Genomic DNA, 25,083 nt, shown 5'->3' on the forward strand with positions numbered 1-25,083 from the left:
GCAGTGGCAGTGGCTCTGGCATTGCAATGTCCTCCAGCCATTTCCCTGGGTCTCTTAATCTGCCTTCTCTCTCTTACTGCCCTTCTTCCAAGCACACCTTCCCTAGCAAACTCGCCTGGAAGCTGGCCTGTTTACTGCTTGTTGGCCCTAAAGGGTTCCTTTTTTCCTGCTTCCTCACACCAAGCTGAAATGCTCTGTCCCTCAAAAGGGGGCAAGGTAAGGGCAAACTGACCTGTGAACTACCTACAAACTGCCTTGCCCTTGGTTGCTGGCTCCCTGGTAGCTCAACCCCACGGGGCCTGGACTGGCTCTGCCCCTTTGTTAGGGCTTCTGCGAGACGCAGGCAGGAATCACTTAGCCAGTAACACTCCCAGCTTCTCAGAGCACATGCCCCAAACATACACAGCCCACCAAACAAACACTCAGCAAACCAAAGGCCCCAGCAGCTTTGGATCACTTACTTTCCCTGGCCAGGAACTGGTGCCTGGCTTCTCTTCCCCTTCCTGCTCTTGCTCCCAGCAAACTTCCTGCAACCTGCTTACCCTGTTTGCAGCCCTGGTTTGCTGGCACCTTGGTCACCAGAGAACGTCTACTAATGCAGCCCCATATGCTGTTCACCTTCTTGGCAACAAGGGCACACTTTTGGCTCATATTCAGCTTACTTGCCTCTATAACTCCCAGGTCCTTTTCTGCAGAGCTGCTGTTTAGCCAGTCAGTCCCCAGCCTGTATCAGTGCCTAGAATTGTTCTGTCCTAAGGGCAGGAGTTTGCACTTCTCCCTATTGAACCTCATGAGATTTCTTTTAGTCAATCCTACAATTTGTTGAGATATCTCTGAATTGTAGCCCTGCCCTCCAGCAGAGAGAATGTTGTGGGAACCATATCAAAAGCCTTGCTGAAGTCAAGGCATATCACAGCTACTGCTCTTCCCACATCCACAGAGTGAGTCATCTCATCATAGAAGGCAACCAGGTTGGTTAGGCATGACTTGCCCTTGGTAAATCCATGCTGACTGTTCCTAATCACTTCATTCTCCTCTAAGTACTTAAAAATGGGTTGCTTGAGGACCTGTTCCATGATTTTTCCAGGGACTGCAGTGAGGCTGACTGGTTTTTAGTTCCCTGGATCCTCCTTCTTCCCTTTCTTGAAGATAGGCACTATGTTTGCCCTTTTCCAATCATCTGGGACTCCTCCAATCACCATGAGTTTTCAAAGATGATGGCCAGTGGCTCTGCAATCACATTGGCCAACTCCCTCAGCACCCTTGCGTGCACCCCATCCAGCTCCATGTACTTATATATGTCCAGTTCAGTAGCATAGTGACAGGGAGAATGGGAGGCAGGAGGGGGCCATTGCCTCTGGGCACTGGCCGGGCCAAGAGGCCACAGGGCCTCCCACGTTTGGTGAGTGTCCCACACACCCGCCTGGCATGTTGAGCATTTGTTTACCTGTTATGGCCAGAAATTCTGGCTGCTGGCCCCATGATGTCCGGTGTGCTGTGGTGTCTTTTTGCCCGTGGAAGTGCTGTGGGGCGGTAGAAGGGACTCTGCACCCTGCTTGCATTGTCCCATGGGGGGGGACGCAAATGCAGGCACCTGAGACCCATGGTATGCCACTGGTCCAGCTTTTCTAGAGAGTCCCTAACCTGTTCTTTCACCACAGTTGGCTGTTCACCTCCTCCCCAAACTGTGCTGCCAGGTGCAGTAGTCTTGGAGCCGACCTTGCCTGTGAAGTCTTGAGGTGAAAAAGTCATTGAGTACTTCAGCTTTTTCCACATCATCTGTCACTAGGTTGCCTCCCCCATTTAGTAAGAGACTGACACTTTCCCTGATCTTCAAACATGCAATGAGTCAAGTTATGCTTTTAAATTTAACTCAATTAATCTCCCTTGGAATTAGGAAACACACTTGGAAATCCTCATAAAAACAGTTTAGGTTGTAAAAATGATATTTATTCAGTGAAAAATGTGTATCAAATATTTTCAATAAAACTGAATGATCAATCTTAATTAGATGTGTGTGATACCTGTAGAAAAGAATGGATCCTAGCTGTAGACTGCAATTTGGACCAGCACATGTTTCATTTAACATTGCAGACAGTTTGCATCTGTTCCCAAACTGCTTGTGAAAACTCAGTTTAAATGCTTTCTGTCTCAGCTGATCAGTGTTGCCATGAACCTTACATAATTTGTTATTTTATCATGTTAGAAAACTAAACAGTGTCCACTAAGTGTGAGAAAGGTCAGGGCAAGAATCAGAAACATCCATCCTCCACAACCAGATCACACAGAATCTTGCCTAATAATATGAACTTGTTGTTGCTTCTGTTCACAGCCTGATTGCTATTGTCTATATTGCTATAATTGTTGTTTTTCTCTGTATTTTTACAGTCATTTGCTTAAATAAGCCAGAGCAGATTGTAAAGTTAACAATGAGTAATTTCAGAGGGTTACTTTTACTAGTCTTTTGTTGGTTTGTGCCAAAACTTGTAGACGTAAACATAGACCTATCTCAACAGAAATCTGACTTTTAAGCCTCTTTTAGTACCACAGGGAGCTCATGGTTGTATTGTTAGTATGTGTGTATACACACACATATATATAATGTCCTACAATTTTTTATTTTAGAAAGCCACATATCAGCTGTGAAACTCACAATCAACAAATGAGTGCATATTTATTCATAATAGTATGCCATATGCTCCAGCCATGCATGTGGGCGATTCTATAACAATCTGCATATAGAGGGCTCATTTGGCAATCAAAACATTACTCAACATGTGGCGTAGATGGTTAATGCTCCTGGCCCATCTCTACTGTTGGCAGTGCTGTGCTGTTACCAGCCATAAAACTGACTCGGTCACGGGTCACCAATGTTTTTGGCCAGAGTGCCAAAACCACCCCAACCCTGACCCATGCCAGCAGCAGACCATGGAGGAGACATGAGGGACCCAATCATCCTTGCTGGTGGTGGCTGCACGTGCACCTCTAGGTGGATGGCGGGGGAGGGTCCAGGGTTGCACTGCTCTGGCCCCTTCCCTACCCTGCACCCCAAGGCATACATGCAATAGCTGCCAGCATGGAGCCAGTGAGGGGCTCAGGAGCCTGGTGTAGCTGTTTCCAGCTGCCCAGAGCCTGGGTTGGTTGCAGCCAGGAGGCTGCAAACAGCTGCACCAGGCTGCAGGCTCTGAACATGCACATCTGGGCTGATGGAGAGCAGGGGCCTGGGGCAGTGCAACTCCAGCCTCTCTCCCACCATCCACCTAGAGGCATGCATGCAGCCACTGCCACCACAGAACCTGGCCAAGGGCTTCGGAGTCCACTGCAGCTGTTTGCAGCCACCCTTTTGCAGCTGGCTCAGGCTCTGGGCAGCTGTTACCAGCCATGGAGCCTGGGCTGCCTGCAGCAGGGCTGGTAGCTTCCTGCCCACCTGTTGTGAGCAGCCTGGACTCTGTTGACAGCTGCCCAGAGCCTGGGCCAGCTGTGGTGTGCCGACCAAAATGGCCTTGTGTGCTATGCTCTGGGTCATACCAATTTCAAGGCTGCTATTAGGTTCAAAGCACTGAAAGTCACAATCCAACCAACTTCAATGAGGTCTGAACTCCTGATACCAGGGTGTTGCCATAGGAAACAGTAGGCAGGCTTAAATCTACTCCAGCAGTACCTTTAATATTGAAAGTAATGTGGGATTTAGCAAATGGCTAATGCCATATGTATGATTTAAATGGCTTGTCTGCAGGCTAACTAACTGGCTTGCACTATATTTTAAATTCCCTGCATTCTACATAGATTTTTAGTCCTTTCACTGGAGAAGGAAGGTGGAAGGATGAAAAAGCATAAGGCATTTGCTCCCATAGTATCTATGGGAATACCACAGATCATAGGCCCTCTACACAGCAGTTTTTCCCATCCTTTTCCTCTCCCCTTGTACCATAGCTCCAGCAAAAATCAAGGTCCTGTGCCAGATTGTATCTTTTGGGTGGGAGCAGGAATGGAGCATCACTTAATTCTGTGAAGGCAATTAATTTATGCTTGGATGTCCAGTTTTCATGGGAACATGCTATAGATGGCACTTGCTCCTCTGCCTCCTGTGTCCAGCTTAGCCACTTTGTCTTGCAGGGTCCCTGCTGTAGACAGGCAATGAGGAATGGGTTCCTGTGGACAAAGAGAGCACAGAGATTTTATCTGGATAATCCGAACGCCTCAAACATCAGCATCTAAACATTACCTGACAATGCTAAGCATCTGGTAGAGACACCAGGACTGTGGCCCATTCCATTAATAAGGGACCCTTTGTACAACTGACTAATAATACCACACTTCTATGACTTACCAAAAGAACCTGGTCTATCTGATATCTTTTATTAGACCAACTCAAACAGTTGGAAAAATTCTTCTTTGCAAGTTTTCAGGTACAAATACCCTTTGTCAAACTGAAGAAGCATCTGCAGTTGGTCTATTCTTTTCCTGCAGATGCTTCCTCAGCCTGACGAAGGGTGTTTGTACCCAAAAGCTTGCAAAGAATTTTTCCAACTATTTGAATTAGTCTAATGAAAGATATCAGATTTACCCAAAGAACCTTGTCTGCCTATGTCCTTAGACAAACATGGCTACAACCTATACCCCTGTAACGCTTCTATAATGCTTTTTATCCTTGAACTGTTGTACAGCATAGCTAATAATAGCCATCACTTATACTGCAGTGTCTATATTCTTATTCATTATTGTGAGTTACTGAAAAACAATACATCCCAAGGTATTTTGAAAAAAAAATTATACAAATATTGGTGCTTAAAAATATCACAGTATAAATTTCTTGGATTATATCTTGACTTCACTGAAATCAGTAGGAGTTTTTCTACTGATGGCAATAGTGCCATGATTTTACCATGGGATATAACATAGCAGATAGTAGATAGAAACCACAAAATGAAACCAAATCAATATACACTAGATATTGGAGTCTTTTGGGAGAGGAAAAAGAAGTTTTTGTCAATATTTTTCTTTTAAATTCTCAGCTTATTTTCTGCTTAGTTTTAAGACTTTCTGCCTGTATACCAAACACTAGACTTGGAATAGGGCTGTTCTTTCTTGTTGACCATCTCAGCTTGAATTTTCACATAGGTTGGACTAGATTTAACAATACATATTTTTTCTGATGTCTGGCTGATAGTTTTCATGTCAGATCTTAAAAAAAATATTGCTGTCAACTACAGGATATGAAGATTTGTAGTGTGAAACTTAGTAAACAAAAGGCAATTTCAGGTTCAGACTTTACAAAATTATATCAGAAGCTATCTTTTTCTATAATCTCTTTATGAAAAGTATATTCTCTTTACAGTTCCAAACAGAGGAAAGAAGGAAATTAAGGAATATTTCATCAAAAAGAATGACACAACCTACTTTTGGATGCAGAAGTGTAAGCGCTACTAACATTTCATATAGTGATAGCCAATGCCTTATTTCACTGAAGTTAATTAGACTTTGCCTTTGGTTTCAGTGGAACCAGGAACTGGCTGTAGTTTATGTATATATCTACACTGACGTTTAGCATTGACCTGAGGGTGAATCACAACCAGCTCAAGCAGGTGATTTGTCCCTCCTCATCTGTATCTTACCTTGCAGCCAGTGCACGTTGGGCATCTTGTTCCTTGAGCACAGACTTTCTAGGAATCAGTCTGCAAACTATTTGTCTCTCCTTTTGTGCTTGGCTTTAATTAACAGGCTGTAGAGACAGAAAGTGGGATGCAGAAGTGCTGAAAGTCAGGAAGAGGAGGTTGTGGGATTGCTGCTGGTAGACTTGCATGCAAGTTTCAAACATGGTGTTGGGAAGGGTGGGCTAACTCAGATTCTGAGGCAGAACTTCTGGGCTTGGGCTGAAATGGGATGAGCTTTCGTTTCAGTGTAGATGATTGGCAGGTATGTGGCAGGTATATTGCTAAGTAGCAATATAGATGTACCCTGAAAGAGCGGATGGCTGAAAATACTCCTGACCAAACATCTACTCTCTGCCAAAAGTTTTGAAATCTCTGCTATATTGACTGGCAGTGGGTAGGTACAGAATGTGTATGCTTCAGGACAGTTATTTCAGTACTAAAATCATACCAAATTCAAAGTTGGAACTCTTTGATTTATTTCCACAAAGGAGTATGTTTTCAAAGAGGAGAACATCATATTAGCTGCACAACTCCTGCTGACTTTATAGGTCTGGTGTTGTTTCTACCAAAATCAATGACAAAACTCCCATTGATTTCAGTAAGAGTGGTACTGGGCCATGAAGCTAAACTGATGTGCACAGCTTTGAAAATTAAGGAAACATTAAGCTCATAACAATAACTTTCATTAAGTATGACAAAAGTCAGTGCATTTAGCACTGTCCAACTGTTCATCATGTTGTACATAAAGATTAACAGAATTTTGTAACCATGCTTATTAATCCTGACTTGGCACTGACTAAAAAGGCTCTTTATAAAACATACAGCCCTGGGTGCAAGACTCCATAAAGTCATTGTTTATACTGTTTTCTTATTTATGTAACATTCTATCTCCATGAAGCTATTTTAAAGAGAAAAAGGAATAGGTTCATGCTGGCTGGTTTAACACTACAGTGTCTGGGTGTCATCACAGATGCTTGAAGCTTTAATCAGAGTCTGGAACAAAACCAAAGGAAGGGGCTGATGCAGTGGGCCACAATATTGCTTTTTATCAGTTCATTCTGGTTTGATTTGCTGGACAGGACCCTCACTTCTTGTGCAGGGTGCTCAACAACTAGAGGCATTGGAGTACCACTCAATAGGTGCCGAAGTGGAAACAGGACTCTATTAGTAGCTCCCCAGGTAGAATGATGGATGTTGTGATGGAAAACCTGAGTACAAAAGGCATAAAGAATGGGGAATGCTAGGAGATATGAAGGAATCCTCTGTTTCGAAAATCACCTCTACCCTAGCATCCTAACTACAAAGTAAAACATCTACCACTCAAAAGTGGAGAGTAGAAATGGACCTAAGTTAACTCCTACTCTAAACTTTCATGGTCTTCAGGTGTATTCAACCCATCTTGTGGTTAGTACAGACCTGTGTTTCTCAGCCTTTTCAAGTTGATAACCCCCTTACCTACCCAAAGTAAAAAATATGTTACTACATAATATTTACTATTAAAATAAGAGTTATATATATATACACACACACACACATACGTAAATACATACACACACACACACACACACACACATACATACACACATGCACACGAGATGTCCAGTGCTGCAGGATCTCAATATTGTGCTGTTAGACAGGAGGGTGTGGTATACAATTGCATATGCATACACTCAAAAATCAATTGGATGTACATACACACACACATACTCTCTCTCTCTCTCTCTCTCTACCAACTCAGGAACATACACATCCAAACTAGCCTAGGCATATGCATACCTATCACCAATTCAAGCACATACACTATCCCCAAAAGTTAGACAAAAATCAATTGTCCATACCTGCACACTAGTACACATACACAGATCACTAATTCATATATCATACACACAATGACATATATATATATATCACTAGGGTGCCTGCTACTGGTAACAATAATATGGGCTCAGCTGCCACTCACCAGGGCAGCACAGGTGTGGGTTGCTAAGACAACCAGTTGGGTCAGCTGACCAGAAGGGGGCAGGGCCTGGCCTTCATAAACAGCGAGGCCGAGGCCAGAGTCTGTTCCCCTCTGGCTGCCTAAGAAGCAGGAGCCCTGCTGGAGCAAGCAGGGCAGGCATAGTGAGGAAGCCGGATGGCTTGAACAGTGTTGGCACGATGATACAGGGTGGAGAGAACCCTGACAGGGATGCGGACGAAGGATAGCCAGGTTGGCTTAGGATTTATGTTATAACCAGGGGCTTAGTGTTTTCTGTTTTGGTTATTGTGTTACACCGGAGGACCGGGCAAGGCTGTAGGGGTGGAGGAGGCCTCATATGAGCTCCCCAGTAGTGGGGGGGGGTTCCTAGCATCGGAGGGTGGCGCTGCGTTTTGGGGTGTCCCAACCCTGCCCCCAGTGTGGGCGGCATTGGGAGGAACTCAGTGTGGGCGCACACAAGAAGCCCCAGTGGGGTATAAGACCCGGGAAAAAGGGTCTGGGGGCCAGGTAAGGCTGTGGCTGCCTGAGCCCCAATAGGGAGAAGCCCAGTGGGCATAGGACCCGAGGAAGGGGTCTGGGGGGCCAGGTAAGGCTGAGGCCGCCTGAGCCCCGGTTGGGGGTGAGAGTGCGAGGCACAGGCCCCGGTTGGGGGTGACGGTATAGAGGCCAGCCCAGGGAGGGCAACGGTCTAAGGGCAAGGTCCTGGTGCGGGCTACGAGAGCCACAGGAGACAGGACCCGGTGCGGGCAAGAGCATGGGAGACAGGTCCCGGTGCAGTGAGGGAAGCGAGGGGGCGCCCGTGAGGGCGCAGGCAGGCAATTGGACAGAGCCCCGGTACAGCAAGGCACCATGCCAAGGAAGGCAACAAGGCAGCCTCCCATTAATGATATTTACCAGCAAGACATGGCAGGTGAGATAGAGGGTGCATTCAAGACCCGATTTGGCACGGTAGGTAGGGGCGCTAGGGGAGGTCACGGCACCCCTAAGTCATCCTGCCACTAATAGATATATACACACACACACACACACACACACACACACACACACACCAGTTTAACAACCTACCTACACATAGGTAAGTTCCTGACTTGGATGGCACAGTATATATGTGTGTGCTTGGGGTACCTGGGATACTTGGGGGAAGGTTAAGGTGAGAGAGAGGGAGTTAAAGTGTAGGGAGTGAAAGTTGCCAGAACTGAGATTAAAACTGGTGGACTAGAGAGAAGCTGGCTGAGGAACTAAGGCTTGGGATTACTTAAGGTAGATTGGGGCTGGAAACTGAGGCAGACATCTAAGATATTGGGGTGGGGAGGGCAGATAAGTGGTGGCAAGGAGGAGACAGCCAGGAAGGAGAGAGAGAGGCAGAAACCTGGGAGCTTGGGGCTGGAAGGCTGACAGCTGAGAGACTGGGGGTGCAGATAAGTGGTGGCAAGGAGGAAACAGTCAGAAAATGGACAAAAACCCAACTCAGGGTTTCAACATAACAAGTTTCATAGATTTCATAGATTTCATAGACATTAGGGCTGGAAGGGACCTCGGGAGATCATCGAGTCCAGCCCCCTGTCCAAAGGGCAGGAAGTCAGCTGGGGTCATAGGATCCCAGCAAGATAAGCATCCAATTTACTCTTGAAGGTGTTCAATGTAGGTGCTTGAACCACCTCCGCTGGCAGACTGTTCCAGACCTTGGGGGCTCGGACAGTAAAGAAATTCTTCCTTATGTCCAGCCTGAAACGGTCTTGCAGGAGTTTGTGACCGTTCGACCTCGTCATCCCTTGGGGCGCTCTGGTGAACAGACGTTCCCCCAGATCCTGGTGTTCACCCCTGATAAACTTATAGGTGGCCATCCGATCACCCCTGAGCCTGCGCTTTTCCAGGCTAAAGAGTCCCATGGCTCTCAGCCTGTCATCGTAAGATCTGTTTTCCTGACCTCTGATCATGCGCGTGGCTCTCCTCTGGACTCTCTCAAGCTTCTCCACATCCTTTTTGAATTGTGGAGCCCAAAACTGGACGCAGTACTCCAGCTGTGGCCTCACCAAGGCCGAGTACAAGGGGAGAATGACGTCCCGGGATTTGCTCGAGAAGCATCTATGGATGCACGCCAGCATTTTGGTTGCTTTACTAGCCGCAGCATCGCATTGCAGGCTCATGTTCATCTTGTGGTCAATGATGACCCCCAAGTCTCTTTCTTCTGTAGTGCTAACCAACGTAGCACTGCCGAGCCTATAAGGGTGCTGCAGGTTTTTCCTCCCAAGGTGGAGAACCTTGCATTTATCGGTGTTAAACACCATGAGGTTCTCGTCTGCCCATTTGCTGAGCTTGTCCAGGTCAGCCTGGATCACCCGCCTATCTTCTGGCGTGGATGCTTTGCCCCAAAGTTTGGTGTCATCGGCGAACTTGGCCAGTCCACTCCTGACTCCAATGTCCACATCGTTAATGAAGCTGTTGAACAGTATGGGTCCCAGGACAGAGCCTTGAGGGACCCCACTGGTCACAGGGCACCATGATGAGTGACTGCCATCAATCACAACCCTCTGGGTCCGACCACAAAGCCAATTTCCCTGGGGGCCCTCTACACTACACAGCCCCATGAAATTATTGGTTCACACACACACACACACACACACACACACACACACACTCACAATGGCAGCAGGAGAAAGAGACTCAGTGGAAGGGTTGGAATCCAGGTGAGGAAGAGAAGCAGAGTCCAAGTCCTTGGTTGAAGAGGGGGTAAGAGATGATAGCTACCTATCCAGGCTAGAAAAGGGTCCTTGTCCAGTAGGTGTCGTCCAGAGCGGGGGTGCCGGCAGGGCCTTTGGGTGGATAGATGGTGTGGCATAGTGCTGGTCCAGATGGAGAGGGTGTCCCAAGGAGTCAGTCTTCACTACCCTTTTTTATGGGGCAGACTACCTCTGATCTCCTATGGGGAGGGCCTGTCCAGGCAACATCAGTTCTGTCCCAGAGGACTCCAGGTGTTCTACTGAGCATGTGTAGCCTGGCACAATGATGGGTTGCCTCATCGTTTGTTTCTTTAATGCTGATGGGTGGTTCTAAGGGCTGGGTTTTTGGTCCAGGTATTGGTGTTGATGGTTCAGTTATTCAGAGGGAGCTATTTTTAGACCTATTGCCATTGTCTCTCAAGCATCCTCATTCATCCCCATTCATTCAGGAACTAAGTTACATAGGAGAGGTAGGTGTGAGGCACGGGTTACACAACCGGGCCTGGGGACAGGATGGAGACTTGGCAAACAAAATGGAAACTTGACATGACTTATGCTAACTTATATATGTAAGCCTAAATCATATAGTACTAGTAAAACAGTAATATAGAACAGTAAAAATCAACATAAACATAATAATTATACAATATAAAGAAGGAGAAAAACAAAAGAAATACAACTTGCTACCAAAATAAAATGCTGAAGCTTATCCTATGGCTTAGCTCACTTATACTTATCTATAGGGAATAGAGAGGGAAAGAAAAAATCAGAAATGGTTGAGGAAGGGAGGGAATGCATTTTAAAAAGAAAAACTGGTGGTTTTGCTACAGCAGTGCATGCACGAAAATCCAATGATCCAATTTTTGCTTGAGATCACATTTTATTGCACTTCAGCAGCTTCACAATACTTCTGCATACACAAAATCCTGAAACATATTACACTTTCTTACTGTAAGAGCTTTACAACACTTCTATATATACAACATTCCTGGTTTTGTTACTCAAGTCAGCAGTCCCTGCAAATCGGATGTTTTCTGGGTGGGAGATTCTGGAAACTGCCACATATAGTGTCCATGGCTGAAGACAGGATCCCGAAGGAACACTCCTACTCTTTTTAATGTTTGCCCCTGGGCTTTATTGATGGTCATACTGAATGCCACCTGCACAGGGAACTGTCAACGTGTCCATGTGAATGGAAATGTGTCGTCAAATGGCTCAGTGCTGTCCAAGGAATTAGTACTGTTTTTTCTGATCCAACAATTTTTGCCTCAGGTAGTCTGCTGTTGATGACGGATTGCACCAATACCCATGTTCCATTGCACAGACCGTCCTTAGGGGCAAGGTTTCACAGAAGCATGATGAGCAACCCAGGCTTAAGGTGGAGCTGATGTGGAGGCAAACCTGAGACCTTCAAGGAATCCACGTATTCAGCTGACATAGCCATAACACTTTCATCCTCTGAAAGAGCATCTGCACTTGTACAAATCCATTCTTGGCCTGGAAATTTTCCCACGATAGCACTGTTGATCTCCTGTACAACGGAGTAATGTGATACCAAAATAGCTCTTTCAGACATCCATCCTGGATTTTGATAATTATCCAATAGATTTGGAAATGTCCATTCTATCATTTCTGAGAGATCCAGAGGCATGGAGAACTCAGGAGGTAGGGTAATAATTTTGTCAATATTTGGAACTTGGCTATTTCCCAGATCCAAAAGCCGTTGAGCGTATTTTGCACTTCATGGATAAGAACCTCCCTTACATATTCGCATGTTCTCACGAAGTTGGAAAATCTGGAAGTGGTTCCACAACTCAGATTGCTTCAAGCATGCCTCTATTATCTGTGGCTGTGAGGCATTTCTCACAACAGGCAAGATTTACCGAGAATCCTATATCTCTATCTCTATTTCTATACATCTATCTCTATCTCTATATACCGAAAGCCCAGAACAAACCCAACACAGCTATGCCCTGCTAAAATGTTTGGTACTGTAATGGCCTGAAGGGTAATGCTGCATGTAAGCCTATCTGGCAGGCAGTGGCTCACCCACATGCACACATCATTGAACTTGGTTCTCTCACCCAACTCCCTCTCTGAACAATTTCACCTAATGCAGTGAGGCTTCATACTTACTAATGGAGATGGCATGCAGTATGTGTAATAGTGTGTGTGTGTATAAATATATATATATATATATATATATATTGCTAATTACAAGTCCATATAATTTATTTGTATATATGTTTTAACAGCTTGAAATGTAACACTTGGCCTAGACTGGTAAACGTGGTAACTGAGGAAGCAACATTTTCTTTGCTTTAGACTATTACAGGGTCTGTTTTCTTATATCACTTGTTCTAATGCTCAGGAGTACAGGGGGTGCTTCTGTGTGTGTTTAAGTTGTACAGCCTGTTATAAGTCTCAGCACACTGTTAAGTACAGTGTTGAGTTTTTTAGGGCGACAACTTCTGGACCATACAGGAGCACAATATTCTGCTGAGGCATATGCCATTGCAAGTGCAGTGGTTATGAGCACTTTGAAGTTGGCACCCCATGTCATGTTTGTTAAACATCTTAAGGCAGCTACTGGTGCAAAAACTTTACTGCTGACCTTCTGAATGTGATGTTTATAGGTGAGGAAATGGTCTAATGTGATGCCTAGGTTTGCTGGGGTATGAACGTGGGGAAGGATGTGGTTACCCACTATGATATTCAATATGCTCTTGGCTTCACAGTTGTCCAGGTGGAAGAGTAATGATACTGATTTACTGATGCTCAACTTTAGGTATCGCTTGTGGAGATAGTCACTGATGAGTTCCATGTCAGTACAGGCAGTCCTTGACTTACAATGTTTCGAGTTACAACGTTTTGCACTTACAACATTTATAAATTGACACCCTGTTTCAACTTTACAATGCCAGTTTCAACTTTACAACGCTTAATCCAATGCGACGCCACACCAGCAAACAAGTTTGCTGCATCGCTCATCTTCCTGAAGAACATCTGTCCAAACTTCCTTGGACACTTTCTTTAAAAAAGCAGAGAAGACTCCAGAAAAGCCTGCAGGCAAGACTCCTGAGAAGACTCCAGCCAAGAACCCTTCAAAAAGTCCAGCAAAGTCACCTCCAAAGAAGTCCTTCCAAATCAATATGATTGCTATTTACAATATAAATACATTAATGTAGCTATATTACTCATCTATAATTGACTGAGTACAAAATTCTGGGGTATTTTTGGTGAAAATAGGGTATCATGCCTTGGTTCAGGAACCAATCCCCCATTTATAACATTGTTTCTTATGAGAAGATTGGTTCCGAGTTAGGATATTTCAACTTAAGAGGCGGTTTTCAGGAACCAATTGTGTCTTAAGTCCGAGGACTGCCTGTACTCAGTATCTTTTCCAGTTCTTCTGTGTCAGTACCTTGGGGTATTATGGTGACATTGTCAGTGTACATGTATCGCTTAGATGTTGTATGTGGCAAGTCATGTGGAGGTACACACATTGAAAAGTACAGGTGCTGCAGAGTGCAGTTTATATTTGAGGCAGTTTGTACTAGGTCCCAGACAGTGTCATAGGTGGCTGTAAGGCTGATAAAGACCACACCTGTTTTCTGCCTCATTTCAAATCCTTTTTCTATGTCAGATGTAAGTAACGTAACTTGGTCAGTGGTACAACACTTATTCTGAAAGACATCTTGTTCTTTTGGGAGCTGGGGATCAATGATGTTCTCTAGTCTATTCAGGATTCTATGCTCCATGAGTTTGTATGTAATGCAGAGTAGTGAGTTGATCCTCTGGTGCCTTACTGGATTTCAGGATACCAATGTTGCCTGCTTTTCTCCAAATTTTTGGAAGTCTGTTACTTTCTAAACATGTATACGTGAATTTCTGAACCCATTTTTCATTCTAGTTCTGAATTTGGTAACAAATTCTGGGAATATCTTATTTGCTCCAGCAACCTTGCTAGACTTGATCATTTTAATAGCTGTATCGCACTTCTTGTCAAAGATGGGAGCGGTTAAATTAAGGTTGATTGGGTGACTGAAGTTGTTCATGAGTCAGAGGTCTGATCATTTCTGTGTTGTTCTCTGTACTCTTGGGCATTAGACCAAGTGAAATAAGAAGACAGACCTTAACCTTCAACACAGACAAGTGCAAGGTGATGCACCTCGGGAGGAACAACCAGCACCATACCTACAGGTTAGGGAACTCCCCTCTTGTCAGCACAGAGGCGGAAAAGGATCTTGGGGTCATCATTGACTCCAAGATGAACATGGGCTGGCAGTGTGGAGAGGCAGTTAGGCCACAGATGCATCTCGAGCAGGTCCAAGGAGGTGATACTCCCCCTCTATGCGGCACTGGTCAGGCCGCAGCTGGAGTATTGTGTCCAGTTCTGGGTGCCACACTTCAAGAGGGATGTGGACAGCATGGAGAGGGTCCAGAGGAGGGCCACTCATATGATCAGGGGACAACAGGGCAGGCCCTATGAGGAGAGGCTACGGGACCTGAACCTGTTCAGTCTCCAAACGAGAAGGCCAAGGGGGGATCTTGTGGCCAGTTATAAACTAGTCAGGGGGGATCAGCAGGCATTGGGGGAGTCACTGTTCCCCCGAGCACCACCAGGAGTGACCAGGAATAACGGTCACAAGCTGGCAGAGGGTAGGTTTAGGTTAGATATCAGGAGGCGCTACTTCACAGTCAGGGCGGCTAGGGTCTGGAACCAGCTTCCAGGAGAAGTGGTGCAGACTCCTACCCTGGGGGTGTTTAAGAGGAGGTTAGATGAACACCTTGCTGGGGTCGTTTGACCCCAGTATTCTTTCCTGCCATGGCAGGGGGTCGGACTAGATGATCTACTCAGGTCCCTTCCGACCCTAGAAACTATGAAACCTTATTACTTGCAATTGAGGCAAAGATGAAAATCACCTGCTCCATCAACTGTTAACTGAAGACCTGAATAGATGGAGGTTTAAGAGGCTTAAAAGTCATAAACTTCATACATGAAGCCCAGAAGCTCCTGGAAGAGACTGTAGATGTCAAACCAAACCTATGGGGAGCAACAGAGTTGGCTGACTGTTGGGAAAAGTCAGACCTATTCCTGCAGCATTTTATACCAACACCAAACAAGTTCCCAGTGGACACAACCTTGACAGAGAAATGTGGATCAAGCTGAACAGACTGAGATCTGGATATGGATGATTCAAAACAAGACTTCACAAGATGAACATCTTGGACAGCCCCCTGTGTGAACATGCTGTCCAACAAACAGCACAGCACTTAATCAAAAGCTGCAATCTCGACAAATGCCCAGACAGGGCAGATGGAAACCACACACTGAGCAATAATGTCAGACAGTAGCTCATAAATTTGCAAATTGATATCTGACACCATATGAAAGATGGCTTTCTGTGACTCCCCACCTTCTCTCTGCCTCTGTCAAGGGCCACTATCCACTGTTGGAGAGGTACTGACCCAGATCCATTTAATCAATTAGTACTTCCATATTGTACAAATGTTAAGGAATATAGTATAATATATATAAGGCCATGTATATAGAATACAAGTATTGTACTAGTAAAAAAGGCAAAACTAAATAAAAATGTGTGTATTGAGAAAAACTATTCTGAAGTGGTCCAATGATGATTGCCCTACTGGCAAGGTCTGTTAAATATAATGGAACAAATCCTTTATGAGCACTCCATCACTTAGCCCATTAAGAAGTAACACACAGCACATGCAAACCTTATTCATCTCCTTTGTGCTTCTCCATGATAGAACTAGATTCCTATTTTACTGGCTTCCAGCAAATTCAGGACAGTCTTTAATAATGTGATCTTACATTATATCTCAAATAATAACATTCTTTTTTCTACAGTTTTAAACACAGAGCGCACACAGTCCTTTCACACTTCACTTACGTGCATGTCCTATGCATGAGTCCATGAAAGTCTAATTTTAAATGTTTATGAACTTGCATAAGATTCTACATATTAAGTATGCAAGAAAGTCATAGAAAAATGTTATAGGCATAGATAACCCACTTTTATTCTCAGAAAACTTAGCTTTGTAGTTACCTTCCTCAGCTGCTGAAGAAGTCTCTGCTCTGTATGTATATTAAGCTAAGTCAGTGTCAGAATGAGCTGGCTTATTCCTTGAATTTCATCTATATTTCAGGCTCTACAGCCCTGGGGTAAATGCCCAGTGTCCTTACACAATTCAAGGAATTCAGTGCCTCAGGATGAGAGTCACAGTAGCCAGTATGTAGAGCTGGAAGACTTCTCAGATAGCTAACATGGAAAAAATAGGGTATATCTTAAAACTCACCTATGGCAAGGGTTTAGCTGCCTAACTGAGACTAGTTCTCATTGCCTAGAACTCTCTCCCGGACTCCAGAGTCTAAGTCATCCTTTCTACCATTGAGCGGGGTCACTGTTTTCCTTATAGACATTGGTAATGGTGATGTGTCTTTTTGTACAAGAGCTTTGTACTTAGCGCACTGGTCCAGGAAATGGGAGACTGGATGTGTCTATCGGAATTTATACACATACCTTTTTGTCCCATGATGTGTCGGAGATCCACTGCTTTGGAGCAGACTTAGTTAATCGAGCCTGCTCTGCAGCTGAGCTGATGCGAACTGGGCTGTGCCATGTGGCTGCGCCATGTGCAGTTGCCTAAGTGGCGAAATGTACATTGGCGCTCAGAAAATGGCAGCGGTGCATTTTTGAACCAAAACACCTTCCATGTATTTTAGTTCAAATGTGCACCACTGCCATTTTCTCAGCGCTTATGTGCATTTTGCTGCTTATACAACTGCAAGCAATGTAGCACTGGCTGCTTTTCAAAGGTGCTTGCATGTGTAAAAACTCCCATAATGTATACTTTAATGCGCATTAGTTTATTTTAATGCACATTAAAGCATCACAGAAAAGTGCTCTTTAGTAATGTACATTAAAATAGACTAATGAACATTTTTCTAGTACCTTACAATGGAGGTACTAGATTTAATACACATTACCTAAAGCACATTAATGAACATGTCGACATGCCCACTGAGGTTCAATTTAGTCTTAAACCTCCCAGAAGAGTACCTTAATTACCAAGTTGTTTTGGGGTGATTCTGTAGCTGTAGGACACTTGTCTGGGAGTAGGTCTCTGCACACAGGACTATGTATGCTTTCTATCCAATGTAAAATGTTTAAACAGCTTTGGGAGCAAAGGAAAATATAGATTTTACCTTTTCCAAGTGCATGTCTTGACAAAGTCCATACCAGTTTTATTTCATTTTAAGGTTAGATCAATCTTGAATTAACTTTTTTCTCCAGCTTATTAAGGAATATGGATCTGCATTCCACAGTGGTATACATAGGTTGCATCTACTTACACACAAAGTTGAAATTGTGTATGTTAAGTAATACTGATCCCAATACTGAACCCTAGATATTGAAACTCTCCATGTTCAGTTCTCAGTGTTGATAACTGATTATTCATTGACAACATTATTTCTGGTCTTTAAGCCAGTTCTTTATCCATTGTGTTGACCAGACAATATATCAGTTACACTGATATAAATCCAGAACAATTCCATCTAAGCCAACAGACATCAGGGGAGTTACACCGTAATCAGTATTAGCCCTTAGAGTTTCTAGCTACTCAGTAAGTTTTGTTGAAATGTAAATCAGTGCTATATATCATTTTCCAACTGAGGACCCAATCTCATGTTCACTGAAACTGCTGAGAAAATGTGTGAGATTCAAAAGATATTGGATTGGGTTCTTAGTTACTTTAGAAAAGGCAAACAGGTTGGTCTAGTACAACCTGTGCTTCACAGGGAACTAAGCAATTAGTGGGTAACATAACTACAGTGAGAGGCAGGCTGCAAACCACTGAAATTTTTATTACAAGGCAATTTCTAGCTGGGCATACTACATCAAAATAATTTCATTCTGTGGGTAATTCTAATTCTGAGTGTTTCTAGATCTTCGTTTTCAACAATGTTAAATCAAATCCTGGTAAACTTAATTTCAAGTGAAGCCCACTGCACTCAAGAGTGTGAATTATAGCTAAAATTTAGATAAGAAATATGTTAGGCAGACTCCATCAAAGGCTGAATACTGATTACAGGCAAAATGAGGGTAAATAATACTTAAGTACTCACAGGGAAAGTTAAAATCATTATTTCTTAATGGTCTAAGTGATTATGGCAACACGTAATTTAGCAGAGCTCACACATTGAACAAATATGCCATTCAGATTAAGACTTGGCCTCTGGGTATGGATGAATATGCTAAACAGGAAGAGATAGGGAAGGTTGATGCAAGAACAATAGAATGGTGTAAAGAGATATAAATTTTAGCAGATCATCTCAGTGTGTAAGGACTTACCTACAATTTCCAGGCCATGCGCAAGAGCCCTTTGGTAAAGTGCTCCTTGGCCAGCCATTCCTTTCTCTAGTGCACCAAATCCTGGAATGGAGTAATGTAGAAGCCTCAAAGCAGGGCTGAGTCCATGCCAATAAGCACACCCAAGACAGAGAACCTTAAAGCAGCACAAGGGAGAGAATGTGCTGAGGGCTGTTCCCATTGCCTTGTGTCTAGGATTTGACACGCATGGAGCAGGACTGAGTGGGTAGGGCATGCATCATGGCAGTCCACCTGGGAAATGGTATAAGCTCTTAAGTGACACCATTTCACTTACATGCACCAACATCAACTTACCAATAGGTAATTTATGCCATTATTTATGTTACTGCTGAATTTGACCCCATTACTTCAAAAACTATCATAGAAAGTTAGGGTTGGAAGGGACCTCAGGAGGTCATCTAGTCCAACTACCTGCTCAAACCAGGGCCATCCCCAACTAGATCATTCCATCCAGGGCTTTGTCGATCTGGGCCTTAAAAACCTCCAAGGATGGAGAGTCCACTACCTTTCTAGGTAACCAATTCTAGTGCTTCACCACCCTCCTACTGAGAGTTTTTCCTAATATCCAACCTAAACCTCTCTTGCTACAACTTGAGACCATTGCTCCTTGTTCTGTCATCTGCTGCCATTAAGAACAGTCTTGTTTCATCTTTGGAACAGTCCTTCAGATAGTTAAAGGCTGCTATCAAACCCCCATCACTCTTCTTTTCTCCTTCTATCCATATATGTACCATGTGATCCATTATTTTTTCCTTCTAAGTTATAAAAGTGATCAGGGTGCTATCATGTGCCCCTTCTAAGGCAACCATCTCCCTTTGCTCATCCAATCAAAAACACAGCCAAGTATTATAAACTGGTGGTATGTTCTAGTCCATTTTTCATAAGACCTTCACATCTATAGTATTTAAACAGCACTTTACATTTCCAAGCAAAGCACTTACTGTAACTAACATCAGGCAAACATAATGATTTAACCATTGTTTTTGTTCTGCACAAGTTGTAACCTGGCCCTGATGGAAATAGTTGTGGCTTGGGGCTGACCGGGTCACAGTGGAAACAGAGGAATGACCTTGTCACCTTTATCTTCATATCTTGTTACCTTTTGCTCTCTCAAAGGAAAAACTTACCGGTCTGCTGATTAACATTTAACAGAGCAGGGACTGATCCTGCATTCATAATGCAGCCACAGCTCCCCATGACTGAAGTGGGAGTGTGAAGCATACAAGGAATGCAAAGTTAGGGCGGAGAGGCATCAACCAACCGATTCTAAATGCAAGGTTTAAATGAATTATGGCTCTACTCCCGCATTACCCAGCACTGTTTTATTACTTAAGATTATGAGAGAGATCTGTAGCTGATGTAAAGCACCATGGTGCCACTGACTTAAGAGCAGTGGTTTTCAACTTTTTTTCATTTGCAGACCCCTAAAAAATTTTGAATGGAGGCACAGACCACTTTGAACTGTAAGTGTGGATATTTACATACCTTTGATTAATCATAGTCATCTTTCACAGACCTCTTAGACATAGTCCGCAGACCCCCAAAGTTCCTGGACTATAGGTTGAAAACCACTGCTTTAGAGGAAATACACTGGTTTACAGTACTGGGAATTTGGCCCTATATGTAGTAGCAGTAGGCAATTATCAATCCTTCTGGATCACAGGGTATGCATGAGGATTTACCAGGACCCTTGACATGTATGCCTAGGCATCAGTATGGAGGTGTGGAGGCTACCCAGACCTTTTATCCCCCCTTTAGGCCATTAAGACACAATCCAAAGGCCAGACTAAATCCAAGCATTCAGTGTCTCGATAGCAGTAGTTACATGCACATCCAGGAATCAAGCCTGGGTGCCACACATGGCAGACAAGGATTCTACTGCTGAACTACAACATTGAATGGTCCTGCATGTATTGTATTATATTTTTTAACACCATCAGTAACTCACAGTGCATTTTTTTAATATCGCTAAAAGTTTTGGTGATGACAATCATCACTGTACTGTTGGAGTAGCTCACCCCAGTGGGCTTCAAGCAATATTTATCACTTCTCCCTTTCCTGGTTATGGGAAAACCCACTTGAGCCATGTTTGATTATTTGGAGTGAAGGCAACAAGGAATTCTTATGGAATAGTTTGGAGAGGAAGGGCTTTATTTTTTCCGTTACCAAATAGACAGGCTTTGCTTTCCCAGGAGTCTCAGCTGGGACAGTTCCAGCAGTCCCAGCTCCTTTGATTGGTCCTCTGTGTACTGTATTGCTGGAGTTTTTTTGTCTTTTCAAAACAGGCAGCTGCAGAGCAATGATTTAGTGAGGCTATGACCGGAGACCCCAAGTTGTTGAGAAGATTCTGGTCCTGAATTTCTTCTTTCATGCTTTACAATTAAAAAAACCCCTTTATTTACATAGTGGAAAATTTCAAAACATCCTGCAGATAGATGACAGGAAGGATATGTACAACTACTCTGTCATTAAGTCCAACACATCTGCTTGTACAGCAATGTGGGTATTTCTGAACTGAGAAAAGGAAGGGCTTGCATTCTCACCAGAAGTAGGTTCTATATGATCTCAGTGACTTGGCACCCTAGCAGGCACTCCATCTCAATCTGGTTACCCAAGTTCATCATTTAGTGCCCAACTGTGGTTCTAGCCACCCTACATGAGTTGCTGAAAAAGTTAAGGTTAAATGTGGGTGGATGTTCCTCTGCGCTGCTTTTGTGACTCAGTCTTGTATTAATGGATTTTTAAAGACTTGAACAGGGTGGAATGGAATACACGATAATAGACAATAGAATCTGGCCCAAAGCATTCAAGTTAAAACTTGGCCCAAAGTGCACAGGCAGATACTGAAATGCCTCAGTAGGCTTAGATACATAATATCATAGGGTTAGTAGGAACTTCAAGGGTCATCTAGTCCGAGCCCCTGCACAAACGTATTTTGTGCTCTACCTATAGTCAGCCAGACAAATGCTTATCCACCCTCTTCTTGAAAACTTTCAGTGTAGGAGATTCCGGAATTTCCCCGTGCAGTTTGTTCCATTGTCCTCCTGTTCTGACCATAGGGAAGTGCTTTCTCAATCTCAGCCCACTTTGCTGCAGTTTAAACATATTGCTCGGTGTCCTGCCTCCTGCAGCAAGGAGCACAGTTGTTCTCCTTCCTCTTTATGGCTGCCGTTCAGATATTTAAAAATGCTATCATGTTTCTCCCCTTACCAAACCAAACATACTTAGTTTTTTCAACCTTTTCTCATATGACTTGCCTTCCAACCCCTTTGTCCTCTTCATCTTTCACTTCTGGATCCTACATCCTTCATAAAGTGCAGCATCCAGATCTGCACACAATAATCTAACTGAAGTTTAACCAGCACTGACCAGACGGGTGACACCATCTCATTCATTTCCTAACCAGTTCAGGATCACTCCCTACCACAAGGTTTCAAGTGCTTTCTCTGTTCTAGCTTCAGGGTGTCCAAAAAAAGTGGGGGAAGGAGGGGAAACTGCTCCTTGTCAGTGTAGTCAAGTGGTAGATTATTCAGTGCATGGACCATCTCTTTGTCACATGCTTGTACAGTTGTTAACACAGCAGGTATTTGATTGCTGATAGGAGCCTCTAAATATCACAACTATTCAAATATTACAACACACACAATGGCACTGGACTTAATCCAGCAGGAATTTCTCACAGCAGGTGCTCTCCCCTTAATTTTCCCAACCTTGACTTTGGCTTAGGAGGAATGTTCTTTTCCATTCTGCAATAGGTTTGTTGTAGGTCACACTCATACAACTGCCTACTTTTTGCCCAAGTTCAATTAAAGAACCTTGAAACTCTCTTCAGAGCAGAAACAGAGGGGGAAAAAAGGGAAAGGATTGTACCAGCCAGTCTTCCTCTCCAAGTAGGCAAGCAACCTGTTGTAAATCAATCCCACTGAACATCTTCTTCTAGATTAACCATTTGCAAGGCCCTACTATGTAAAAAAAAAAGAGGGGGGGGTAGGGGAAATAAAGCTCATCCCTCAGAATAAGTTTCTTAATTTGACAGTCTTTCCCCTAGAAGACTAGCAACTATATAATGGAGGTGTAATTGGCTTCACCTGGTCCTTTTCCTAATGGGAACTCTCAGTTCCACAGTGGATCAGACTACTCTAGTCTACTCCACTGATCAATGATTAATTCTTGTTCACTCAAAAGTCAAAGAGACTTTCTTATGCACTACAAAAATGCAGCATCAGTTCCTCATGGGGTATGGCTGGTTGTTAAGATTCATTCTCAAAAAACCCCACATCCTCAGCCTCGCCACTCATTGGCTCTTTTCATTGCATCCTATCCCCATTCACACTCCTTTTGTTTCAATTATGTAATCTCTTTAGACTGCAAGATCCTTGGAGCTGGGACCTTTTCTTCATAACAGTCTGCATTGTGCCTCCCACACAGTTGGAGCTGCACAATTAAATGATGGAACCAGTAAAGTAACCTTATAAAGGCAGTTGATCATTCAAATCTAACTCGGGTCAGTACAAATTATTTGAAAATTGCTATCTAGTCTAGTATAAATCACTTAACACACCCACTGGGGTGTTGGACTGGTAAAATGGATAGCCATTTAAATCACACAGTATCCATTTGCCAAATCACACTGATTTCAATATTAAAGCCACTGCTTAAGCTTGCCTAAACTTGCCTACTAATTTGTACAGGAAATCTGAAGCCTTTCACATCTAATTAATGCTCATTACATTGTGGCTCAGAGCCCCTCCACACTCAGCTCCTTGCTTCTCACAGTGCAGTAACAGCTCACCCAAAGAAATCTTTGCTGCTCACCCCACTGCTCACTAAATGAGCCTGCCATATGTTGCTCAGACTGCAGTGGCTGTTCAGTGCCTTATAAAATATAAATTGGTGGTACCAATCTTATTTACAGTGTATGAAGAACACAAATATAACAGCACTATGATAATTTTTCCCTAGTTTTCACCAGGAATCCTGGTTTTCTCTGATAAAAAAAAAATCCCCAATTTTTGGATTAAAAAAAGTAACCCGAAATCCACATTTTTCTGTGATTAAAATGAAACACTAATAATATAAATATATCTATTATATATCTATATATTATATTATATTATCCCCAGCTGGGGATTTTCAGATTTGTCTGAAAACTGGGAATTTTTTTATCAGAGAAAACCAGGATCCCAGGTTATTACTCTGATTGGCAGTGTACAGATCAGTTATTAAAGGGCCAGAGAAGATGACCTGTCCTTTCATTTCTAAGGAGCCCCGCTAAATTCAAGGTAAGGCATACTGAGGGAATATGTACTTCTGCTCTGCTTAGTGCTTGTTACATCTACAGCTAAATAGTTTACATTACTCTTGAGAGCAGTTAGATTCTTTTAAGAAGATGAAATCACTAAAAGTCTTCAGTGATGAAAGTTTTACAAGTATAAAATTCAAAGTGAAATAATTTTCTGAGAAACAAAATTCATAGCAATTCCTTGTGTCGTAGCTGAAATTCCCTTTCTAATTATATTACATGAGGCACTGGTAAAAACGTTTTTTATTAAGACAGGCCAAAACATCTCGTTGTACAACCCCTTTCTTAGTTTGCCAAACCTTAACTGAGTGTACTGATATTTTTTATGCTTAGTATCCACCCCAGGCTGAGCTGGTTTGTACAATTTCAGCTCAGGTAGTTTAGCTGCTTATGAAAAAAAGGCTAGGAAAAAAGTGTTATGTTGCCTAAATGTAAAGAGTTTCTGTTGACCCTTTCACTGAACACACCTCAGTCCCTTGTAATTTGGAGCAGGAACTTGGTATTTGCTAATGGGCAGACTTCGTATCAGGGATGTGCCTTTTGCTGTCCCCAAAATAATTATCTCAAGCTTGACAAAGTCAAACGTTTCTGAAAAAATGTACATGCTCAGCAAGGACTTCTTTGATTCCATCATCAGTATGCTCAAACATCTCTCAGTTCCTACACCTTCCTCATGTCCTTGTGCCAAGGTATTTAGCAAAATTCACTGATTCATTAGATTCTGACATTACCACGTTATGAACACTTCTGCTGTGGCTTCAAACCCTCAACTTCTGGGCTTCTAGCCATTCACCCCAGTGTCCATGCTACTGGAGCCAGTGTATTTCTACTCCTGATGCTGAGCAGTGTATTTCTACCTCCATTTCTTTATAGCCACAGACTGTCCACACACCATCCCACAGAGTGACTGGGCATATTCTCTCCGGTACAAGGCCGGAGGGGCAGTGCAGGATTTTCTCTGTAATAGGTCCTCCCAAGTGTTCTGGGCTAGGGAAGGGCAGGGCTCTGG

At 43.5% G+C, this 25,083-nt stretch overlaps 1 long non-coding RNA gene across 1 annotated transcript in view; it reads right to left on the minus strand.

Moving 5' to 3' along the window:
- Nucleotides 1-2,035: 2,035 nt before the first annotated feature.
- The window catches only part of LOC149874970 (uncharacterized), a 47,306-nt gene continuing 24,258 nt past the window's right edge, over nt 2,036-25,083 (minus strand). The window contains exon 3 of the long non-coding RNA XR_016439996.1: nt 2,036-4,152. This is a non-coding gene — a long non-coding RNA (uncharacterized LOC149874970). The remainder of the gene's footprint in view (nt 4,153-25,083) is intronic.

This window comes from Crocodylus siamensis, chromosome 1 (assembly GCF_052110815.1).
Source record: "Crocodylus siamensis isolate JL-2025a chromosome 1, ASM5211081v1, whole genome shotgun sequence".
In the NCBI taxonomy this organism is placed as follows: domain Eukaryota; kingdom Metazoa; phylum Chordata; order Crocodylia; family Crocodylidae; genus Crocodylus; species Crocodylus siamensis.